Here is a 13,747-nt window from a genome sequence, read left to right as displayed (position 1 = left end):
AGTTTGGAGCATAGAATGAGAATAATTGTGAAGGAAACAATGCGGAATTGTTTGATACAATACAGCTGGACTTGGAGATGAGAATAATGGCTCTAGTGCAGGACTCTCTGTATGACTATTCTGGAAAAAGAGTGTACAGAAGAGTTCCGAGAGGAAACTTAAGACAGTGATGGAACAGCTGATGAGTTAAACTTATTTTTGGTCTAAATGAAACATTTTAGACCCAACTCTTCTAAAGGTTATCAAGTGTTGATAAATGTAAAATGAGATCTGTTTATGAGGAAAAGATTATATCATTCATAAATGTATGTTGAATGATCACAGAAGTAGCTTAATGGTAGACTACTTGTCTTACTTGCCCTGACTTTGATTTCCAGCACTTCAAACAAAATATATAGAGAAAGATACATTATTAAGATATCACATCACTGAGTAATTTGCCATTACACATGGGATGAGATTTACAGACAGTTCATTTCTTCTTTTTTCTTTCTTTTTTATTCGGGCCACATCCAGTGACGCTCAGGGGTTACTCCTGGCTCTGTGCTCAGAAATCGCTCGTGGCAGGCTCAGGGGACCATATGGGGTGTCGGATGGAACCTTGGTCAGTCCCAGGTTGACTATGTGCAAGCAAACACCCTACCGCTGAACTATCACCCTGGCCTCAGACATCCTATTTCTAAGAAAATATCAAAATAAAATATAAACTACCAATATGGTATGCCTTATCATGTTTTGTTTTATTACTATTTTTGTCAAGTAAACCACTCAGACTGTGTCTCCACCTGCTTTTGCTCCCAAGGATAGAGAGAAATCATCAAGGACAAAGGCAATTGCAGAAGCAACACCTAGAGCTGGAATCATACACAGGAGATAACTTGATATATCCTCCTCAGGGTTTCAGAGGCTCTACACATCATCTGGTAACATACTCTAGTTATGGTATATAGTGTGTATAATATATATATACACTATATAGTATATATGGTATATAATATGGTAATATATTATACTGGCCCCTCCCAGTAAAGTCTTAAGACAGAATCTACTGGGGGCGGAGATATAGCACGGAGGTAAGTTGTTTGCCTCTCATGCAGGTCAGTGGTTCGAATCCCGGCGTCCCATATGGTCCCCTGAGCCTGCCAGGAGCGATTTCTGTGTGTAGAGCCAGGAGTAACCCCTGAGCACTGCTGGTTGTGACCCCCCCCCAAAAAAAAAGATGGAGAATAAATTGTGATTTTATAATTTCTGGTATAATTTAACACTAAAACTTACTCAAATGTGACTAAATTATTAGTGAGCAAAAATGATAAGATTTTATTCCTTTCTGAAATTAATATCCAAAGTTTTTGAAATATCTGCATTTTCTTAGCTATTGGCTTTCATATCTCAAGTTCAACAGTATTTGGATCTTGTTTCTGCAGGTTTCTTTTTTTTTCTGCAGGTTTCTTTTTGACAAGGAACATGACTGACTAAAATAACTTGTTGATCTGACTTCTAATTTGAGTGTGACTTATCTTCTTGCAATTAGCCACTGTGGCAGCTTGATAGGAAAATACCTGAGACAGAAATGACTAGAAGTGACTCACATGATCACTGTTGCAGTGTGTACACTTTTCTCCACTCCATTACTACTGTGCATATTTCCATTTGGGTTTTCGTTTTTTATTTGGGGGTTAAATATATCAGTGTCCAGGAGGCTACTCCTATTATTATGGTGGTAGGGGCTGCTTTGGGAGGTGTTCAAAGCACACAGTGCAGAGCATCAAACCCTGGCCTCCTGCATACAGTTGAGCTCCAACTATTGAGCAATCTCTCTAGTCCCATTTCTATGATCTTCATCTGAGCATCATAAGTTTTTATGAGGAAGGAAAGCTATAGCTTTCTTTACTAGTCTCTATCCATACTCCTATCTCTTTCCAATTCTTGTTCCACTCTGTGGTCAGCAATCTAATCATGTCAATCCTCCTCAAAATCCTGGAATGCCATTGTCCTAAAAAAGAAAACAGATTCCTTTGTATGGCTTACTAGGTCTTCTTTTGTTGTTTTGTCCTAGGGCCACACCTGGCAGTGATCAGTCATTACTACTGGTTTAGTGCTTGGTAGACATTTTCAGTGACTCTTGGGGACCATATGTGGTGCCAGTAATTGAACGCACACTTCCTACATGCAAAGCATATGTTCAACCTGTCGAACTAGGGTCGTGCAGATTATATAACATCTGCCTGGTGGACATGACCTCTTGCCACCCTCCCCTTTTGATACCCTAGTCTTTTTAGTCCTAGAGCTCACCATATCTTCTCTTTCTCTCAGAACATCTGTACATTCACCTTTGAGTTCATATCAGTATCATTATCTCCTGGAAATGCACAGGTCCCCAAACCTAGGTTAAGAAATCCTTTCATGTGCTCACTTTGGCAGCACATATACTAAAATTGGAACGATACAGAGATTAGCATGGCCCCTGCATAAGGATGACATGCAAATTCGTGAAGCATTCCATATTTAAAAAAAATTCTTTCATGTTCCTCCTGAGCATCCATTTAGTCTTTTCATTGCCCACTTCTTCATTGCACTCGAACTTACTTTGTTTTCCTCTCTTCCCACAAAAGAATCTGTTTCAAAAACACAGGAGCCATGTTCTGGGCTCACGGTTATAGCACCAGACCTTAGAACAGGTTCTAGAACAAGGAAGCACCAGATGATTTAAAGGCATTCACAGAAAAAAGAATTTATTCTGGGGCCGAAGCGATAGCATAGTGGTTGGATGTTTGCCTGGTATGCGGCTGGCCTGGGATGGATCAGGGTTTGATTCCTGGCATCCCATATGGTCCCTGAGCCTGCCAAGAGTGATTTCTGAATGCAAATCTAGGAGTAACCCCAGGGTACCACCGGGTGTGGGAAAGTAGAAGAAAAAGAGAAAGAAGAAAGGAAGAAAGAAAGAAAGGAAGGAAGAAAGAAAGAAAAAGAAAGAAAGAAAGAAAGGAAGGAAGGAAGGAAGGAAGGAAGAAAGAAAGAAAGAAAGAAAGAAAGAAAGAAAGAAAGAAAGAAAGAAAGAAAGAAAGAGAGAGAGAGAGAGAGAGAGAGAAAGAAAGAAAGAAAGAAAGAAAGAAAGAAAGAAAGAAAGAAAGAAAGAAAGAAAGAAAGAAAGAAAGAAAGAAAGAAAGAAAGAAAGAAAGAAAGAAAGAAAGAAAGAAAGAAAGAAAGAAAGAAGAAAGAAAGAGAGAGAAAGAAAGAAAGAAAGAAAGAAAGAAAGAAAGAAAGAAAAGAAAGAAGGAAAGAAAGAAGGAAAGAAGGAAGGAAGAAAGGAAGAAAGGAAGGAAAGGAAAAAGAAAGAAGAAAGAAAGAAAAAGAAAGAAGAAAGAAAAAGAAGGAACTTTTTGTGTTGAAAAGTAAAATGGTCATGATGTTTGGTAATGGAGACTTGCTGACAGGGACCATAGAAGAAAAAGATCTTATCAGTCTAATTTATTAAACTGTGTTAATATAGTTTCATTCATGAATATTGTCTTTATTGAATTCCTGGAAGGAAGACATTAGAATGTTTCCTTTGGGTTGAGGGTATTTATAACCAAGACACAATTTAATATTGCTGGCTTTGCTGCTAGAGAATTCTGTACTATTAAGAAAATATGAATACCTAATTTTATTTGATTAGGACTTTATTAAATTTTCATTAAATCACCTTTGCTTGTCAACACTCTTTCTCTTATGATTCTTACTTTTGCAAAAAGTACTCTTAAATTACCTTTCTAATTTATAATATATGATCTTAATATGAGCATGCTGCTTTTGCTTCTGAATAAAATGGACAAAATTAGATTTTAATAAAATCAAATATTGTGTTCCTTAATTTTTAATGCTAAAGGTTTTCTAGTTCAAGGAGAAAGCAAATATTAATTTTATCCCTTAATTTACAGCCTCACTTCAATTGTGTATGTTATAATGTGGAAAACCGGTTTCTCAAATATACAAATATACACATTTGAATGAAAGAAATGAAAGAAAATACATCAACATTTTTATTTGTTTTTTTGGGAGGGGGTGTAGTCAATGGTGCTCAGGGGCTACTCCTGGCACTGTGCTTGGGATCACTCCTAGTGATCCTGAGGAAGCAATGCAGTGGCAGGGATTGCGCTCAGGGCTCAAATATGCAAAACATGCCTTCAGCCTTTGAGCTACTTCTTTCTCCAATATAAAAGGCTTATGGTCTATGGAATTACGATTGATCTTCGTCTTTTCTTCTTTCATATTCTTCCATTGCCTCTATAAGGAAGTGATTTTTTTCTGCATATCAACAAAACACAATAAAGTTAAAAATCATAGGCTTGAGGGGTTGGAAAGAGTGCAGCAGGCAAGGGGCTTGCCTTGCAAAGGCAGACCCAGGATTGATTCCCTAATATCACATATGGTCCCCTGAGTCCTGCCAGGAGTAGTCCCTGAGCAAAGAGCCAAGATAAGTCTGAGCACTGCCTAATGTGGCCCAGAAACAAAGAACACCATATAATTAAAAATTAAAAATAGGAATTATGGATCAAGGAATAGTGTAAGAATTACTTAGGACTAAGAGTACCTGCCTGGCAAGAGTATGAACATGAAGGGACTGGATCAACAGTTCAGTGGGTAAGGTGTTTGCCTTACATAAGGCCAACCCAGGTTTGATCCTCAGCTTTCTATATGGTCCCCCAGGCCCACCAGGAGTGATCCTTGAGTGCAGACCAGAAGTAAGTTTTGAGCATTTCTGGGTATGGTCCCCAAGCAAAGCAAAACAAGAATATGAGCATGAAGGCAAATCCCTGGTTTCCAATATATATTGATTGCATCTGCAAGCCCTGCTGCCACAAGCTCTTTCCAAGCATACCACAGCCAAGTATGTGTAAGCATCACAACAAGAATGTAGGCCCTGGTAAGCACTGCAACTAAAGTGATGTGCAAAACCAGGGCCAGGAAGTGTGGTCTCTGACGTGTACTTTTGTATATGCCATAGAGATTCTTTGCAAGCACCACATCAAGTTTATGTGCTTCAATTAAAAATGCAATTGTCTGTGGATTAAGTTTGTGTGCAAGTACCATGACTGAAGGAGGAGTTCGAGCCTGAGTGAGCACCATAGCCAAGTATGTAAGCTTCGCAATCTGAGACACGATCCCTGCTGAGTACCACAGCTAAAAACCTGTGAGCACCGTCACCAGGCATGTGTCCAGTGCCTAGATTGCAACAACATTGAGACAAAGAGAAGGAAGGGGGGATGATAAATGAATAGATCAGATAACGGAACAAGATAAAATTCTAAAAAAACTCAATTAAAATAGGTGTAATAGAGTATTAAACATGCTTTTTGTTTCTCTTTCAGATGTTTGAGGATTGAGCTTACTGTTTCTGAAATGAAACAACACTCTTATCTTAACTTCCTGCTCCACGCGGCATGCATTTGAGCTTAGTATAGATGGTTCTGCTCCTATTCCTTGCACAGGAATTACATTCTTCCTTCTGGATGTAATTCTGCAGAAAGCTTTACATACTCCTCAGCTCATTAGTCCTCATTATGTGTGGCTGCCAGTTTTGCCTTCATCAGCACTTGTATGTCTGAGGACTTTTAGAAAATGAACCAAGGCCACTGACATAACTGCCCCATTTGGTACAAGTGGGACACACAGAAATCAATTTCTGAGAGCCTACAGATGGTATGTCCTAGACTTTTGTACTGTTTGATTAAATGAATTAATGGCAGGAAAAATGCTTAGTAGATATACAATAAATGCTTGTTTTTTTACTTGTGTGATGCCTGGTTAAAGTACAGAGCACTACCAGGATCTTTCCCCACTCCCATTTCTGTTTTTTGGGAGAAGGGAGGTTCAGTTACTCTCACTGTACTCAGGGGCTAATTCTGACCTGTGCTCAGATGTCACTCCTGGTGGTATTCTGGGAACCATTTGGTGCCAAAGATCAGCCAAATGCAAGGCAATCACTTTAAACACGGTACTGTATTTCCAGTTCTCCCCTTCTATTTCTTTTGTTGGGGAGTGCATACTAAAATTATTTCCCAGGTGTATTTCTGTCTCTACACCCAAGGATCACTGTTGGTGGTGCTTGAGACCACATGTAGTGTTACAGATTGAACTGGGTTTGGCTGCATGAAAAGCACTTTATTCCACCTCTCCACAACACCCCATACTATGTCACTGGCTCTTCCCTTCTATTTATTTTGCTTTATTTATCTTCCCTTCTATTTATTTCTATTATTTATGTTTTTAACTTTAAAAAAATAAGAAAAAGAGTTCCAGTGTAATTTAAGCTTGTCAAGGAGGTAAGCTCTGGGGGGAGGGGCAGGGAAGGAGAAATGGGAGGCATTGGTGGAGGAAAGCTGAGACTAGTAATGGAATTGGTGTTGAACAATTGTATACCTGAAATCCAGCTGTGAATAACTTTGTAAATAATGCTGCCTAAATAAAACAATTTTTTAAAATTTTCTCTCCTAAAAAGTAAAATGGGACAAAGGGAGAGAAAAAGAGTGAGGGAGAGAGAGAGAAATGTCTGCCACAGATATAGGCAGGGAAGGAGAGGCAGGTTGGAAGATGGAAGGAGGAAAGCTGGAGACAGAGTGGGAAATATGCACTGGTGAAAGATATTGCATATTGTATGACTAAAACTCAATCAAGAACTTTGTTATTGTGAAAATACAAAACCAAAAAATTAGCTCTCTCTCTCTCTCTTTCTCTCTCTCTCTGTCACTCACACACACACACACACACACACACACACACACACACACACACACACACACACACACACACACACACACACACGGTTTCCTCTCCTGTCCCTTCCCTTTGCTTCTGTTGTTTTTGCGATGAGGTGGGAGCTGCATGCATTAGGATTCAGAGCAAGCTCTGGGCACACATCTGACTGCAGTGATCTCACACTGTGGCCACACACTTTAGTTGTGGTGCTCACATATGCTTGACTGCAGCGTGCCTGAGAACAATTTATTATGACTTTGAGTACTGTTCACAGCAGAATTGTGATCTCCCTGAGGTAGGGGGTAGGCGTCTTGGGGAAGCAGTCCTGAGGAAGGAATGAAGCCTTGCCCTGGCAAGGGTGAAATTCTACTGCTGAGCTCCCCCAGAGCTCATCTTTTGGCTGCAATACTTTTGCTCCCTTCCCCCACCAAATTCTGAAGGTTTAGTGCATCTCTTTGCTTTGTGAACATTTTAAGTAGGCATCATGGAAAATGGCATTCATGGTAGAGCAACATTTACCTCAGTTCTTGATCATTTTCCTGAGAACTGTTACACTTTACCACAGAGATGTTGAGTCTCTGGAAGAAAAGCAGAGTTGATAGCTTCTACTATCAACATCTTTGTAGTCTCAAAGCACTTTCTCCACCACCACCACCCCTGGGGAAAGCACAAAGAACACAGTCCCCCACTACCACAAATTGTGCAGTTAAGTTTTCCACATTTGGGGAAATCGCAGGAGTCAGCATACTTAAAAAGCAATGAGTAAGCCTTGCTCTGGAAAATCATGTTCATGATCATGGTGTTTCCTCTGCCAGGTAAGTATTCAAAGCTTTCTAAAAAGGTTATAGATAGGAGAAAAAAAAATGAGGGGACGAAGAGATAGCATGGAAGTAGGGCATTTGCCATGCATGCATAAGGACAGTGGTTCGAATTCTGACATCCATATGGTCCCCCGAGTTGCCAGGAGCCATTTCTGAGCATAGAGCCAGGATTAACCCCTGAGCACTGCTGGGTGTGACCCCAAAACAAAACAAAACGAAACAAAAAGATCAAAATGAACTCCCTCCATCCAGTCCTCTGGAAAGAAATGGTCTCTTCAAGACTTAGTCTTTTGAATTGGAATCATCCTGGGCACATAGCTTAAAAGTTAAAAGCCTATATTAAAACTTACGTTTTTAGTTAAGGTAATGTGTTTACAATGGTGTTAGAACTTATAAAAACCTCTAAAGTTTATAGCAAATTAATACATTTACTTTTGTCTTTTGGGTAGATTTTTTTGCCTTTTTTCTTTTGGGTAGCATATTGGTACTCAGTTTTAGCTGCTCTCCTTGAAAGAGATAAAAGTCAGGGAGCGGCTGGAGCAATAGCACAGTGATAGGGCATTTGCCTTGCACAAGGCTGACCCAGGACAGGCCTGGGCTCCATCCCTGGCATCCCATATGGAAAAAAAAAAGTCAGTTGTTTGTTACAAGGGTACCTGATTTTTATTTCCAACATGTTCCATGTAAAATCAACAAACCTTAGCCCCTTCCATGACTCCAATTACTCCATCTATGCCAGGGGCTCCCAGTTCTGTATTTTTTCTCAGCTCTTTTGTGTGACCCAAATAACCAATGGATAGTTAACAATTCCAATTTCACCCAATACATTTCTCTCATCTTTCATTTATCACCCAGTGAATGATCTTAGTTTATATCTAGTTTCTAAAGCCAGCAATCTGTGGCCCATCCCTGTTCATCATCCCACACATTTAAAGACCAAGTTTTGGTGCCAGGGATGTAAGTCAGTGATCAAGTACACATGCAAGACCTGAGGTTCAGCCCCAACCCAACTCCCTCCAATGGATAACATGCCATCTTACTAATTCTAATTGCTCAACATACTCAAATGACTTCTTGTTATCACTGCCACTAACAGTCCAGGACACTAATCTTTCTTCTTGGTACTGCTGAAAATTGAATCAAGGGTCTCATAAGGCATGACAAGTTCTCTACCTGAGTCACATGCCCTGCCCCTCAGCCACTATTATTTCTTAATTACTGCAAAAGGCTTCTCAGTAACTTTCTAACCTTTGATCCCTCTTAAAGGTCCATTCTACACATTATAGTTAATCATCTTATTTTTGAAAATTAAAACAATGTTGGTATATTTTTTCTAATCACCTCTTTTGTGCCAAGAGAGATGTTGCTTGAAAGGGCATGCGGTTCTGGAGGTGAACTAAGAGCATGGCATGCTCCTTTCTTTTGAACTGTCTCCCAGGGTCCTAGGATGATCATTCTGATAAACAAATATAGTCCCATCATGCTATTGCTATAAGTAATATATTAATAAGAAGGGGACTGTGAATAATGTGTCCACTGTCTTCAGAATCATGTTTACATTTTCACCCTGAATTTATCCAATTTTAATGATCTGCCATTATTTACTTCCATAGCTTCATCTCCATGTACCCACAATTTTTCCCACCACACCTTGCTGTAGCTACAGTTGACTGAATTTTGTGTGCTGTTATTTTCTAGTCTTCACCTATGCTGCATACAGCCCTTGGAACACAGCCTTGCCCGTAACACCTGATACTGGTTATCAACAACTCTGAGTCTCAGGTCTCAGTGTAAATACTATGTCCCCTAGGAGCTTGCCCAGCCTGATGCCTGTCCTACACCAAGTGAGATGCCCTCCTCTAATCCCCAAACACTTCATACTTAGTCTGTATTTAATCTTTTGTCTATGACTCCCTCCTGGATTATTGTTCTGAAAATACAATATGTAGTTTACTTTTCTTTGGGGGAAGGGTGCCACGAGAAGTTGGGCTATACCTAGCTGTTTATTCCTCGGTCTATGCACAGGGGTCACTCCTGGCAGCTCTTGGGGGATTATATACGGTGCCAGGGATCAACCCGGAGTTGGCCCAGTGCCTGGCAAGTTCCTTGCCTGCTGTACTATGTCTCTGGCCCCAATCTTGTTTACTTTTATATCTCTTATAAAGTGATTTTTGTAAAGGTCTTATAAAATCTAGTAAAGATCTGGAACTTGTAAACTCTCAATGAACATTTGTTAGACTAATGAAAATGTCAGAAGTCTGTGTGCTTCTAGATACTAGAACATTTACAAATAAAGTTCGAGTTGTTCTGTTTGGAATAGTAAGAGAGAATTGAGACTGAAGTTGGTGGAGTGACTGGCCAAGATTAAACTGGCTCCAGAATCTACTTTTTCTAACTAGTCCAAGGTATGTGATTTATAAAAAAAATCTCTAATTTCTCATACTGATAGAGGCAACTTTAGCCTCAAAATGGGCTATAAACCAGGCAAAGTGAATTTCCTATTCTTTTCTTTGTGGAGCATTCTTCTAGGGATTAGACGGTGTTAACCTTAGATTCCAAAAAAGGAGATTAGAGAAGATGAAGATTAGTTTTGGAGAACAATGCAGGGACATGAGTTTTGGGATGAATGGATTAAATAGTTGGAATATTTTTATAGGAATATGCCAGAAACAGAGGTGAACAAGGAACAATGCCCCTGCTTATATAGAAGGGAAGAGTCAGACAACATGCAAATAAATCAACAAGATAAAATCAGAGAGCAACAAATGCAATGATGTCAAAATCAGGTTATGAGATAGAGGGTGGGGGTAGGAATGTGGTTGCTTACTGGAGGGGCCTCTGGAGAGACTTCTCTAAAGAAGTGACACTGGAGCTGAGAACTGAATGGTGAAAAGAAGGGAGGCATGTAAAGAGATGGGGCATCATCTTGTTTTAGGGAATAGCAAGTGCAAAGAATAAATTTGCAAGTTCAAGGAACACAAGAAAGCAATATGAGTGATGAGGGCCAGGTTGCAGTTAGAAGTAGGGAAGTGGATTGGGGCTGATTGAGCAAGGCCTGTTAGCCTGAGCGGGGTAGTTTGGGTTTAATAATCAGTGCTCTGGGAAGCCACTGGGGCTTCTATGCAACTGATTGACTTCACCTAAATTGAATTTATAGGCTGTGGGAGAAGGATTTCAAAGTGCAGAGGAAAAATAAAAACCCCAACATTTTTAAACCTTTTTTTTCTTCGATGAAAACCATATGTTTGTGCTGTTCAGTTTCTTAGTAGTTTGAATGAATTGACACACTGAAATGCATTTATCACCTATAATTTCCTTATTTGAAGGAGAGCTTAGTTGAAAAAGATATTTACTTAGTGATTCTAGGTAAAGAATGAACATTTCCTGCGCATTTAAATTTTTTTCACTATTCATACCCAATGGGAAATTAGAAAGTAATTTTGCTTAAGAGCTAAAATTAAAGTAATTACTAATTTTAACCTGCTCTACTCCCATGTGGCTATCACAATTAAAATCAGAACTTTTATCAGTGACATCCAACTAGAATTCAGAGTTTAATAACCTTTCATTCTAGACCTTTAAGAGAATAGCTGAAATTTTGCAAATCATCTCTGTTTAATTGCAATTTACAGTTTTTCTAGTGAACCACGCAGATTAAAGGGGAATTGAATCTGAGAGCAATTAAAAGTTATTTGGACATCATTCTTTCCTTGGAAAGGCTGTTTCTACAGTGTCTGTTAATTGTGGTAGAGCAGGGTTTTTTTTCTTTCTATAGTTCAGAAAATTTTTGTGTTTCTTTGTAAAAATAAAAATGTAATATATTGTAGTACTGAAAAAAAATCTTTCTGCTCCTGGGAACTTAAAGCATTTCACTGATGTTTTCTCACCAGTCCTCATCATTTCTCCAAGGCAAGTAGATAGAAAATGTTATATACACTCAATAGATGAGGGAACAAAGCCAAGAGAAATGAATGAACATGCCCAAGGTCATGTAATACGTCAGTGGCAGAGGAGGGATGAAGCTCAGGTCTTCTAATTCCCAGGGATTTGGCATTTTGTAATGTAGGGCAAGATACCAAACTAGTTCTTGTTCGGTTTGGTACATTTGAGTCCCCATGTATACAATTACAAAGAACTAATAAGACATCTTTTTTAGGGTTTATCTCTATGTTCATTGTTTACATTGGCAATGACTTTTACCTGCTATTTTTAAATGAATATGTGGGGAGTTAACATTTCAGTAAAATTGTTTGTAGTGATAATACAGTGGGTAAGGCTCTTGCCTTGCATGATGTTGGCCTGGGTTCAATCCCCAGTACAATTTATAATCCCTAAAGCCCCATCTGAATGCAGAGCCAGGAATAAAACCTGAGTACCATTGAGTGAGTCCCCCCAAAATTCAATAAGATTAAAATAATAACTTCACATAACGCATATAGATTATATAGGAACCTATATTTGCAACAGAAACTTGATTTTTCTGCTTAAAATTTGATTTGTTGCCTGCTATTTAAGAAAACAAAAAAATAAATAATTTACACAAATTTCATTCTATTATGTTCCTCTATAATAGAATATTTGAAACCTCTGAGCTCCTATAAAAAGCTGTTTATTTAACCTTCAGTTCTTAGGTTTTAAAGTGTGTGCATATTTTCTCATATCACTACATGAAAAGTATATTAGTATATGCATCAATATGTATTTTTTTCCTTCCCCACTCCCTTACTTTCATTATTGATGCAGTGACCAGAGGTCACACAGTCTGGCTATAGTGCTTTCACATTTAGTGGTGGGGGTCCTGGGAACTGACATAGGTTTGATGCTCACACAGGCAGCTGCATATTAGTCATTTTTCTCCCTTCTTTTATCTCTCCCACATCTGACTCTTCTTTGTAAAAAAAAAATATTCAAAACTCAAAAAATAGCAAGACTAGTACAGCAAACCTTTATATGATCACATCAAAAACCACTTGATTAGGACCAAATTAGGACCACTCTAATTAGAAGTACACATAATTATAATCACAGAATTGTAGATTTTTGTACCCTTTATTTCATTTGTCTCCATTAGGGGAGGGAAGGGCTCTCCACTCAGGAGTTACTCCTGGCTCTACACTCATTAATTACTCCTAGCAAGCTCAGGGGACCATATGTTTATGCTGGGTATCAAACCCAGGTTGACCACATGCAAGGCAAATGCCCTTTCCACTGCCTTATTGCTCTGGCCCCAATTTGTCTCTATTTTTGTATTGGATGAGCTTTCTCTGTATATTTCAGACATTAAGTTATCTTCCTCCTGTGAATATTTAAAACTAAGAAACTTTAAAACATTTATTTATTTTCATTTTGGGGGTCACAAAATTTGCTTGGGATCACAAGATGCTATGGATTGATTGTATCATGGTCTTCCACTTGCAAGGCTCTAGTTCTTTTAGTTATCGCTCCAGCCCTAAAATAAATAACTTTAAATCATAGTCATAATACTACTATCACATCAAAATTAATTTTTAATTAAAATTATGAAATAAAAATTCTCTGTATTATCTAAAATTCATGATAACTTTTCTCAGATTGTTAATATAAAATAACTCTTTAAAGTTGTTATCTTTATATCAGAATCTAAAAGTGCATTTGTTGTTGAATCAGCCTTAAATTGTCTAGATCCCCCTACTCCTTTTCCTCCACCTACTGCTGTTGACTAGTTGCACTAGCCAGGTAATATGTATTGAAGAATGTTTAACATTTTGAAGCTATTTATTTGCTTCTTTGTGATTGTAGCATTTAACCTATTTCTCAACCTCTCATATTTATTTAACTGTAAGTTAAATCTAGAGACTTTATCATATTCAATTTTAATTTGGGAGGGCAGAGGAAGGAGTTGGGCCACATCTGACAGTGCTGAGGGCTTATTTCTGGCTCTGCAGTCAGGAATTACTTTTGGCAGATGTCAGGAACAATATGAAATGCCAAGAATGTAAGTAGAACAAGTGCAAGGGAAACATCTTACCCACTGAGCTTTCTCTCTGGCCCCAAGATTAATTAATTAAAAGTGTTGCTGCAAAAACACATTGCAAGAGGGTTGAAGAGATATTGCTGCGGGTAAGGTGCTTCCCTTGCATGTGGCCAACATGGGTTTGATCCCCAGCATCCCATATGGTCCCCTGAGTAGAGCCAGGGATAACCATGTG

General features: G+C 38.7%; 2 non-coding genes and 1 pseudogene across 2 annotated transcripts; 1 reads left to right on the top strand and 2 right to left on the bottom strand.

Moving 5' to 3' along the window:
- Positions 1-763: 763 nt before the first annotated feature.
- On the bottom strand, positions 764-959 carry LOC126002977 (uncharacterized; annotated as a pseudogene).
- Positions 960-2,405: 1,446 nt separating this feature from the next.
- Positions 2,406-2,509, top strand: LOC126002139 (U6 spliceosomal RNA). The gene has a single exon (XR_007492914.1). It is a non-coding gene; the product is annotated as a U6 spliceosomal RNA (small nuclear RNA).
- Positions 2,510-7,395: 4,886 nt separating this feature from the next.
- LOC126002846 (U1 spliceosomal RNA) lies at positions 7,396-7,561 on the bottom strand. The gene has a single exon (XR_007493465.1). It is a non-coding gene; the product is annotated as a U1 spliceosomal RNA (small nuclear RNA).
- Positions 7,562-13,747: the final 6,186 nt, after the last annotated feature.

This window comes from Suncus etruscus, chromosome 2, assembly GCF_024139225.1.
Source record: "Suncus etruscus isolate mSunEtr1 chromosome 2, mSunEtr1.pri.cur, whole genome shotgun sequence".
Classification (NCBI taxonomy): domain Eukaryota; kingdom Metazoa; phylum Chordata; class Mammalia; order Eulipotyphla; family Soricidae; genus Suncus; species Suncus etruscus.
The sequence above is the reverse complement of the archived record's forward strand: the minus strand, read 5'-3'. Positions and strand labels throughout refer to the sequence as shown.